This window comes from Diabrotica virgifera, chromosome 1, assembly GCF_917563875.1.
Source record: "Diabrotica virgifera virgifera chromosome 1, PGI_DIABVI_V3a".
NCBI classification, from domain to species: domain Eukaryota; kingdom Metazoa; phylum Arthropoda; class Insecta; order Coleoptera; family Chrysomelidae; genus Diabrotica; species Diabrotica virgifera.
In genome coordinates this window covers 283717857-283729779 of record NC_065443.1, presented here as the reverse complement: position 1 = coordinate 283729779, position 11923 = coordinate 283717857, and the positions used below count along the sequence as shown (strand labels likewise).

Sequence of the window (11923 nt, the reverse complement as noted above, 5' to 3'; positions counted from 1 at the left end):
GGTTTAAAGAAAGTGAATAAAAATGCATTTATTAGTAATAAATAATTATGCAAAAGTATCGTAAATCTTTCCTTATAAACTTTTTGAATACCTTTTTTTCAAAAAAATTAACTTTTTTACCCTGTTTTAAGTGCACAACTACCAAGTAATGTTATTTATATCATAATTGATAAAAAATTGTAATAAATATATATAATTTCTTATATATCAAAATAAAAAGTTTATAAGGAAAGGTTTAGGATACTTTTGCATAATTATTTATTACTAATAAATGCATTTTTCATTCGCTTTTTTAAACCAAGTTGAAAATATAGCTCATGCTCTTTCATTTGACCCCTGTGGAATGGTTCTAACGTCATTTTTTTCTGACTTATGTTATTGCAAAAAAATGTTCTCTGGGATAAACAATTTGAATAAAATTTAAACAATTGAATGAATCGCTTTGAAATTGTTATCACATATTAAGCACCAAAGAACCCTTATATGACAAAAATTTTAAAGCTGTACACTAATTTTTACAATAGATATTGCGAAATTATTTTTTTTGCAATTCCGACCTTTCTTCGCAATTGTATTAACAATAAATGAGTATATCAAACTTTGTAATACGTCATTTTAAAGCTTTTCCATAATCTCAAAGATATTTGTACTAAAAAAACCATAAGTTTCACTGTTTTACATTTATTTGAAAAAAAAATGGGAAAATGCCATTTTTTGACACTTAATTGTTTATAAATAAAAATGGCCGCCAGATCCTATGCAGGAAATAGTTACAATTTGCTCTTATAGGTATTACCTGTCGAAAAAACGCTTCAGTACCCTGGCTGCTCGAGTGTCATGGAAAAAACCTATTACCCTGGACTAAAAGTATCTGTTAAGGCTGTATGACACTATACATTTTCTTGTATCATTTCTAATATCGTTTCTGATATGTCAAAAAAATGCATAGTGTCATACACAGATACAAGAAACGATATCAGAAACGATACAAGAATTTGAGTCAGACACAGATTGTTGTACAAGAACTGCGCCAATTTCTGCGCAAAGAGCAAAAACGTAAAACCTGCTGGTAAAACATCAAAAATGTCATAATTACTTATACTTACTCATAATGGCGGCTGAAATGGAAATGAGATAATGTATTGATGAATTTATTTGTGTTTTTGTAGGTATTATTTATAAATCTTTTATTGATACCTACTTAATATACCGTTTGGTATGGACCATGATAATATGATAAATAAAGTTATTTATAGTATCAAGTAAGTGTTATTTATAGTATCATGGTATGGACTACTGTTCTACTAATAACCATATATTTAGCTCCTAGTAAAGTTCAAACTATAAATTTAGGTTTCATGGTGCATAATTTTTTAATAGACGAAAATACAATAGTCCCTAATTGGGATCAAACTGAAGATAATTCTAATGAAAATATTTTAGCACAAATATCAAAACAAAATAAAAATACAAATAATCAACCTCAAACAGTCAACGTAAAATTCTGGTTAACATTAAAATGTTTATAAATTTTATAAAATCTTTAAAATCAGCTGTAGCTGTAGATGCAGTACTACCATAACGTGACACAGGGTGACAAACAAAATTTCGACCAATCACGTGCCGAATTTCATACAATTTTCTATACAAGAACTTGCATAGTGTCATACAGGGCACAAATGTACGTACAAGAAATGATACAAGAAAATGTATACAAGAAACGATATCAGAAACGATATTAGAAATGATACAAGAAAATGCATAGTGTCATACAGCCTTTATAAGATAACTTTATGGCACAAAATTTGTATACAGCAACAATATTCAACCAGAGTGGTTGACACATTAGATTCTGAAGTGGAAGTCGTACCATGGTTGAAATTTGACATGGCATGGATGTCATCAATTGGTTACCAACAATAAAAATGTTATAGGCCTGGATCCCGCGTACAAAAAAAAGTTGATTAGTAGCAAGCTGAAAATTTGTTAATAGCTTAACGGTGTCTAGTCGGACAAACTTTGATGTACGGGAACACTGGAATAGAGGAAGTTTTAATTGTGGAACAGGTTAAAGGTGTCGAAGGTCAGACTACGAAAACGTCCCATGTATTTTGTGGGGGGAGAGAACTTCAAATTGATTTGTTACCCTTTCATTAAACTCATGCAAAAATCAGACTGCTATTTACTACCAAAATTATTCCTGTCATTTGACATGTTCTGCGTGTCGGACCTATTAAAATCTTCTTCTTGTAGTGCCTATCCGTTTCGGATGTTGGCAACCATCATGGCAATCTGTACTTTGCACACTGCTGCTCTGAAAAGATTTGTAGTGGTTGTGTTGAACCACGTACGTAGGTTTTTCAGCCACGAAATCTTTCGCCTTCCTGGTCATCGCTTTCCCTCTACTTTTTCCTGTAAGACCAGTTGCAGCAGTCCATATCTTTCACTGTTCCTCATGATGTGACCGAGGTATTCGATTTTGGCTGTTTTCATTCTGATTAACAGCTCTTTTTTTTGCATTCTCAGCAAAACACCCTCATTAGTAATGTGGTCGGTATAAGATATCTTCAGGATTCGACGATAAAGCCACATCTCAAAAGCCTCAATTTTCTTGCAGGTGGCGTCTGTGAGAGTCCACGACTCAACTCCGTTCAACAGTATAGGAAAGATATAACATCGTAGTAATCTGACTTTTATGGGTATCGACAAATCATGACATTTGAACAACTTTGACATTTTTTGAAATGCAGATCTTGCTTTCTCTATCCTACATTTGATTTCTATAGAATGCCTATATGCCTAATTTCTATACCTATTAAAATGCCCAGAATAATTGTCGGACAAACATTTTTTCATATATTAATTCCACGTTTCACAGTTAAAACTTCCCCTGTTCCAGTGTTTCCATACATCAAAGTTTGTCCGACTAGACACCGTTTAGCTATTAACAAATTTTCAGCTTGCTATTAAGTATTTATCAACTTTTTTTGGTACGCGGGACCCAGGCCTATTAAATAACAATCTAAACTAAAATCCCTAAAAAGGGCTACATCACATAACTAGTTTTCGATTGGTCGACCAGTCATCATCAGTGCTTACCTAAAATAAAAATATAAACTGATAAAATAATGCAAAGTTTTAAAATTTTGACTACCTTTAAGAAAAGTTGTATCACGTGATCTCAAACCACCAAAATACAATATTACAAAAATATGTGGGTAAAAACCCTTTAAAAGTAATCCGTCAAAGAAACATCGAAGAAAAATGCGAACTTAAGCATGGATGTTTAAAATATTCCATGTAAACTTTTTTTGGTTTTAGGACCTAATCTTCACAACCCAATAGATTCACATAACGCTCGAGTAACTGCAAATTTAGCGTACTTTCCTCCCCTACTATTAAATTTCTTGAAGTTACATTTTCATAATATGATGACATTCATCAACATTGACAATTTTAGTTCTAGCTTAATCGCAACTAGGCTTTGAATATACAGTGCTAGTCAAAAGTCCGTACCCCCCCTCGTATCTTTTGAACGGTTATACCTATAATAGTGAAATTTGGAGGGAGAAAATAAACGGACGTAAGCTTCTTAATTAGTCATAACAGGTGACGTAATTATGACAGATGACTTTACAGTGCCACTGTGACAGATAATTTTAAATAGGACCTTACGGCAAGTGATACCTCGTTTGAAAGGTATTGAAAATACCTATTTAGTCATACTTATTTTGTTTGAGTTTAAGCTAATTTTGATGAATAAATGAAATAAATATAAAATTGTAGTTTCGCATTTAATTAAGAAAAATTCCAAATTCCGCATATGATTACTTGTCAAAAAGGTTGACGTTGACGTATAAACTACTAGAAAATTGAAAAAAGAATGTGTGTGTACTTTGTACGCACGTAAGAAGTTATACTTCTAAATATGATTTCAATGAAATAAATATACTTTAGGACAGTTCATTTGTATTTTATTTAAAGATTAAATTAATTTTTACTTACTACTTTCCAAAAATTTTTATTAAAACAATACCAAAAATTAAAAAAAGATTAGAAAACACCAGGATTTGAACCGGGAACCTCTTGATCTCCAGCCCAACGCTCTACCACTGAGCTATACCCTTTTGTTTATACGAGCTACAAGATTTCTCAGACATAATGACAAACATACGAAGTGAACAGGGCCGTAAGTAGGATGTTGGGGGCCCCGGGGCAAATGTGATCTGGGGGCCACTGTAGGGAGGCGGTCGGAAAAGTGTTTGATATTTAACCCCTTGAAAACGCATGTTAATACATTCCATGACAGGAGTTTCTTTATGGTCAGACAATAACCAGCAAGGAATACACTAAACACTATCATTTATTTTATAGCACAACTAATTTCGTCTTAGCTTCATCTACCCTGTTGATCTTTATCTCTTGGGAAAGGTCTATCATGCTGAAAAGATCTTGCCTAGATTTGCCTGGCTAAGTTTTCGCTTCAGGTTTCAGGTTACTTTTACGCACAGTTCTTGAGAAAACATCGCACAAGCTTACTTCTTTATTTGTAGAGGTTAGTTCTAAAGTCGGAATGGCATCTTCACTACGACCAGACTCTTTAGTAATTGATTCTGCTTGCAGATCAAGCAGATTTTGATCATTTTCTTTAAAGTTATTTCAAATTTCTACTTCATGGTTTTCAGATTTCGCTAATTCGTCCTTCAATTTTTACGAAAGGTCTCGGGACCCCAGCTTAGCCCTGGTCCCTCTGCCAATGGCATTTTAGGTTTTATTACACCGAAATAACTCATTTACTAAGTAATAATTTAAATTTTTAAGTTAAGGCCCTCGGAGGGCCCAGCTTAGCTCATACCTCAGGGGCCCCTATTCTGTTCCAATTGAATTTTAGTCGAAAAGACCAATTCCCCCGGTAAAAAATTAAAAATTTATGTTGAAGTCTAGGATGCCCCTGTAAGGCCATTTTAAAATTGTGTCATTTGAAAATATTTCGTTGTGATCGGCTTATACCTACATATTTTTATTTTTCTCATTAAAATCTATGCACGGCAAACTAAAAGGGGACCCTGCGGGGCCCCTCTTGGACGGGGGCCCCGGGGCACTGCCCCAGTTATATTTTTCTTGACATTACATCAAAACTGCCTATACTGTCAATACGTAAATCATAACAACTATAGAATAACATCTACTTTTATTTTTGTATATTCTAACAAATTTTAATAGTTTTTTTCTACAAACGTGTTAAAAATGCAATATTACAGTTTAAATTAAATAAAAAAAACTTTTAAACAACCTTTTTCAAATTGCGCAAGTTGTCTTATTAATATTAATGTTAATAAATGAAATATAAATATTTTAACGTTTCACAATTTGACAATTCACTTTTAACTGCAGTGCCTTAAAATTTTTAAGCACTGGTGCTTTAAAGTAGCATTTTTAACGCTCCTATGGAGTGCTATAAATTGCATTTTTAACACGTTTATAGAAAAATATATTTAATAACACTAATATATCCTTTCCACACCTTTTGTAGACTGATACATACATAAATTAAAACATTTAGTAACGAACTCCCTACTGTCTGTGTGCACATGCGCGCAGATTAATAAAATTTCACCCTCAATCGCGCATAAAGAAGTAAACTCCAAAAACGTCAATTTTTTTGACAAAAAAACCATAGGCGGACATTTGAATTTTTATTAATTAAATGCGAAACTATAATTTTATAGTAACTTAATTTATTCACCAAAATCAAAATCAACTAAATCCCAAAAAAATTAGTATGACTGAATAGGTATTTTGAATACCTTTCAAACGAAGTATCACTTGCCATAAGGTCCCATTTAAAATTATCGGTCACAGTAGCTCTGTAACGTCATCTGTCATTATTACGCCACCTGCCATGACTAGTTAAGAAGCTTACGTCCGTTTATTTGCTATCTTCAAATTTCACTATTATAGGTATAACCGTTCAAAAGATACGAGGGGGGGGGTACGGACTTTTGACTAGCACTGTATGTAGGATATGATATTTAGATCCTTCTGTTTTGTGACTTTCCATAGTGGAAAATTAGAAAGTCTCTTGAGTTATTTGCTTCCTTTGTAAATTTTTTTGTTTGTTTTATTTTAGTTGCATGCCAGTTTCACTCCATTTTCGCTTTGAAACCGTTTGCTTTTTAATAACATTTTTTTGTTCTCTTATACATGTACCAAGGAGTGGCTAACCATGCTGGATGGTGTATATTTTTGTTTTTAATGGAATGATAACTCCAGATTTACACGGCACATAAAGAAGAAGAAATCAGCATACGCAAAGGTCATTGTATTTACTAATGCAATCGATGCACAATCTAAGCCCTTTATGAGTTCATTCCCGTCAAAAAATCCAATCAACATTGTCCGTTGTTGACCGTTGGCTCTGGAGTCATTGTCACAATAAAATTAAGAAGATTTGTCGAATGAATAGGATTCTAGGAAGTTTTTATGATCGGATCATTCGTTCAAGTACCGATTGCCAATTTAAAAGCCGTTAATACATCGGCAAAAATTAACCGATCCGGACTTATTTTGTTCTTATGATAATACACCTCGTAAAATTTATAGATTCAATATTTTAGCCCACTCATCTCGGAATATTACAGACAATCACCAATTTATTATACTTAATGCTGTTTTACAACTAAATCAGTGCTGTGGTATGAGTATTTTCGATAAATATACGTACTTTAGTACGAAAGTTGATAATATAAGCGAAATACAGGGAGTCAAAGTTTAACTTTTATTTTATTTATTCTTGAATATTTCCTGACAGGCAGGGGATAACAACAAAGCGGGGATTTTTTGAGACGAGAAATCTAAATTCGCCCCAAAAAATGATGTATTACCCAGAGGGCGCCACATACCTCTTTCAGCGCTCATTTAATACCTACCATTTTTTTATCACCCACTTCACGTAGTTTTTGAATCAAAACTTTTATTCTCTTAATATTTTTACTTAAAAAAGATATACTACATTCGTCTCGCTAAACTCAACCGTTTTTAAAATAAACGCATTTTAAATCTGCGATGCAACATAATTTTTTGCATCATATCATTGTAGTTACACCCGAAAAATAAACTGTAAACCATAATAATTTTGTGCAAGTTCTCATACTAATGCCATTGTATCGCTTTAACTACAATGATATGCAAAAAATTATGTTGCATCGCTGATTTAAAATTACTCTGAGCTAATTAGCAAAATACAAGGAAAAGTTATTTACCAGCAATTTTATTGCTTGAATCGAATCTTATGATTGTATATTTTAATAATATAGGTATGCAAAGTCCGCAGATAGTGTGCTACTTTTTTTATAAACAAAATGACGCCCGAAAATTGTGTTTTTTCAATTTTTGCTCTATAACTCCAAAGATTTTAACGTCACACCAAAAACACCCAAATAAAAATTCACCATAATTAAATTCTGCATAGAGACGTGCTTTTCCCCTATTTACTTCGACGAAAATTTTCTCCGGAAAATGCAGGGTTTTCCAACAAAATCATTAATTTTTTTTAGATAAGTGATTGTTTATCAATAATTAAATAACTTGGTAATATGAAAGCTCTTTTCGTATAGATTATAATTCCAAAAGTCGATGGAAATTGAATGAACAGTTTAGCAACAATTGAATTGTTAATTAAAAATTTACGGTCGCTATAATAACCACGATAATGATACATAAGAATAACTGATTTTTGTATAAAAAGACACTGTATCTACCTATATCATGTAGTTTACAGAATTGAAATTAAACTATTTAAGCGGCCTCAGGAATATTTTAAAATTATAAACAATTTTTTGGCTTATAAACAAATAGAATATCTCGGGAAATATTAAATAAAATTAAATCATGAAAAACGGTATTGGAAAAAAGCGGCAGGGCGCTTCTTTTAAAAGAAAAAGCGTTTAATTGTGATGAGTGGTTCCTGAGATACAACCGGTCAAAGTTGACCGGCATTTACGGCAAAGATATAAACAATACGATCATAATTTTCGAACCATCACCCTTTTATTTTTGTCCTCTTTCTCCACACCAGTTTTCATATCTTTAAAATATTCATAACATATATTATTATAATAACAACTATCGATATTATGAGTGAAAATTGACAAAAATAGCAAAATTCCAATCAAAAATTAGGTTGGAGAAAATGAAATCTCAAAGTTCAAAATCGGTATACGTTAAAAAAATACATTTTCTCGGCTTCCCATGGAGTAATTTTCTTCATCCTTTTTCTGTTCCCAGGTAACTCATGTAGAGCCATCTAACTAACGCATTATTAAATGTCAAACTTGCTTTTCTTTTGTTATAATAGATTAATTTATTTATAAGAAAAGAAAACTACTTATTTTTTCCAGTTGTAGACTTTTTTTAGATAAACTTACTACAAGTGTACCTTTTACCGTTAAAAATACAAATATTCTCATTTGAAAGCTGTATAATTATTTAAACAATCTTTATTTAAACAAATTAAAAATTTTTGTTATAATAAATAAATTATTTTATTATAACAAAACAAAAGCAACTTTGACAATTAATAATGCGTTAGTTAGATGGCTCTACTCGAGTTACTTGGGAACAAAACAGAATGAAGAAAATTGCTCCATGGGAAGCCGAGAAAATGTATTTTTTTAAGGTATACCGATTTTGAACTTTGAGATTTCATTTTCTCCAACCTAATTTTTGATTGGAATTTTGCTATTTTTGGCAATTTTTACTCGTAATATCGATAGTTTTTATTATAATAATATATGTTATGAGTACTTCAAAGATATGAAAATTGGTACGAAAAAAGAGGCCAAAAATAAAAAGGTGATGGTTTGAAAATTATGATCCTATTGTTTATATCTTTGCCGTAAATGCCGGTCAACTTTGACTGGTTGTGTCTCAGGAACCGTTCATCATAATTAAACGCTTTTTCTTTTAAAAGAAGTGTCCTGCCGCTTTTTGTCCAATACCGTTTTCACAATTTAATTTAATTTAATATTTCCTGAGATATTCTATTTGTTTATAAGCCAAAAAATTGTTTATAATTTTAAAATATTCCTGAGGCCGCTTAAATAGTCCAATTTCAATTCTGTGAAGTACATTAGATAGGTACAGTGTCTTTTTATACAAATATCATAGATATTCTTATGTATCATAATTATTGCGGTTATTATAGCGACCGTAAATTTTTAATCAACAATTCAATTGTTGCTAAACTGCTCATTCAATTTCCATCGGCTTCTGGAATTATAATCTATACGAAAAGAGCTTTTAGATTACCAAATTATTTAATTATTGATAAACAATTACGTATCTAAAATTTTAGTTGAAAATTAAAGATTTTGTTGGAAAAGCCCGCATTTTCCGGGGAAAATTTTCGTCGAAGTAAATCGGGAAAAACACGTCTCAATGTAGAATTTAATTACGGTGAGTTTTTATTTGGGTGTTTTTGGTGAAAAGTTAAAATCTTTGGAGTTATAGAGCAAAAATTGAAAAAAAAAACACGATTTTCGGGCGCCATTTTGTTTATAAAAAAAGTAGCACACTATCTGCGGACTTTGCATACATATATTATTAATATATAGAATCATAAGATTCGATTCCAGCAATAAAATTGCTGGTGAATAACTTTTTTCAAAAATGGCCTATTCTCCGATAATCTACCCAGACTAAATGCGTTTATCTCGAAAACGGTTGAGTTTAGCGAGATGAATGTAGTATACCTTTTTTAAGTAAAAATAATATGAGAATAAAAGTTTTGATTTCAATATTATGTAGAGTGGGGGATAAAAAAAATTGACGTATTAAATAAGCGTGTGAAAGACGTAGTCATGTGGCGCCTTCTGGGTAATACATAATTTTTGGTGGCGAATTTAGATTTCTTGTCCCCCAAAAACCCCCGCTTACCAAATTTCGTGTTGTTATCGCATGCCTGTCAGGAAATATTCAAGAATAAATAATTCGTTTAACTTTGACACCCTGTATTTAGGTTATTATCAACTTTCGTACTAAAGTAAGTTAGCTGAAATCGACCTATTTTAACCTCAGGAATTTAAGGTTAAGCTATGACCCATTCGTTACCAAACACCCTGTATACTTACGCCTATAGATATACTCAAAAATCTAACAAATACCTTAAAATATGATCTTAATTAGATATACAGCGTGTTTCATTAATAATTGGAAATGTTTTATCTGTAGATTCCTGTAAAATCAATGGATTTAATCAATCAATTTCCTAAAAATCAATCAAAGAAGACACTCATTATGGCTTCAAAACTTACGCCAATAGTTTGGACTAAACGCCGCAAACAAAATTAAAATTGCTATGATGAGAGCCAACGTCCGCAACGGACAAGGCACATGAAGAAGATTATTATTTTTATATCCAAATAATTTATTCAAACAAAACATTGTCCTCGATTTTCTCAAAACTAAGTTAATGCCAATGCCAATTGGTTCCTTGTTTCGTAACGGGACCCAATTGTAATAGAAAGACGAATCTAGTACTTTACCTTGAGGTTGTCACAGAAAACCGTCAAATATAAAACAATTGAAACCACCAGCATTGAATAACTCATATAATCTCCACTAACGAGCAGTCCAATTACATATTATTTAAAACACGAACCACTATCGTATGCATCTACAAGCCGCAAAGTACTTTTACCTAATGATCACACATCGTTTGCATTAATTTTTCTTGACTATAATCGAAATAAATGTTATATCAGACAATAAATAACCTCAATATTCTGATATAAGTAGTCGCTAAAAAATCGTTGTTTGTTTTTCCGTCAATGTTTATTCGCTTGCCTAAAATTTCTTTAAGCTTAAAAGGCGCAATTTACCTACTTTTTATTTAGCTTAAAACGCTTTGGAGGCCTAGGGATTACAAATTAAAATCCTAAATCACCCAATAAAAAATACATTACTCCAGAAATAAAATATATAACTCAATAAATATTGCCAATAAAAATTAATATCAATAAGAAAAAACTACTGTTATGTTACATGAGACACAAGTACCAAGAGAGAACAGGCGAGGAGTAGGCAGACCGCAGAAGAGGTGGGCAGATGATATCAAACAAGTCGCGGGCAAGCAGTGGATGAGAATTGCCAAGAGTAGAAATCGATCGAAGCAAATGGAAGAGGCCTATGTCCAACAGTGGACGAACACAGGCTGAAGAAGAAGATGTTACATGAAACTTCGCTAACGGGCGACTGAAATCAGTCCTGATGGCCAGAAAATATACCTGCTACAAAATACGAGATCATTCTTTTAATCTCGCGTAAACAACTATCTACCTGCTTTTTGGGATTCGAAATTTTTCTATTTGTTCTGGAAGATTCGTGAAAACACTCGCTAACGAAAATACTGTATAAATAGGAGAACTTTTGTTTTGTAAAGCCCTTACCGGTAAGGATCTTACCGAAAAAAAGCTCCTATGAGACTGTACAACGTTGGAACTTCGTGTGAAAGAACAGCTTTGGATATGGCCGAGCCATTTACAGAAAGTGAAAATGGATGCACGATGCAAGTACATTTTAGTCATTTTAGAAATCGGTTGAGATCTACGTAATTTCACATCAGAAGGCCGCTACTATTGCAGATGTGTTGATCAAAGAGTACAAGAGCCGATTTGGGGTGCCTTGAGAGATCCACAGTGACCAAGAAAGGAATTTCAAGCTAGATCTACTTCAGGGAATCTGTGATGGACTAGGCATGAAGAAAACAAGAACTACGGCCTATCACTCGCAATCGGATGGAATGGTAGAGCATATGAATAACACAGCCGGCAAGTATTTGACAACGATTGCGTCCAATCACCAGCGAGACTGGGACCAGTACCTTCCGTTCTTCACAATATGGCCTACATATCTACTGTTAATG

The 11923-nt window shown here is 32.5% G+C and overlaps 1 protein-coding gene across 1 annotated transcript in view; it reads right to left on the bottom strand.

Moving 5' to 3' along the window:
* The window catches only part of LOC114328350 (uncharacterized), a 460680-nt gene that overhangs the window by 13715 nt on the left and 435042 nt on the right, over nt 1-11923 (bottom strand). The window lies entirely within an intron of this gene.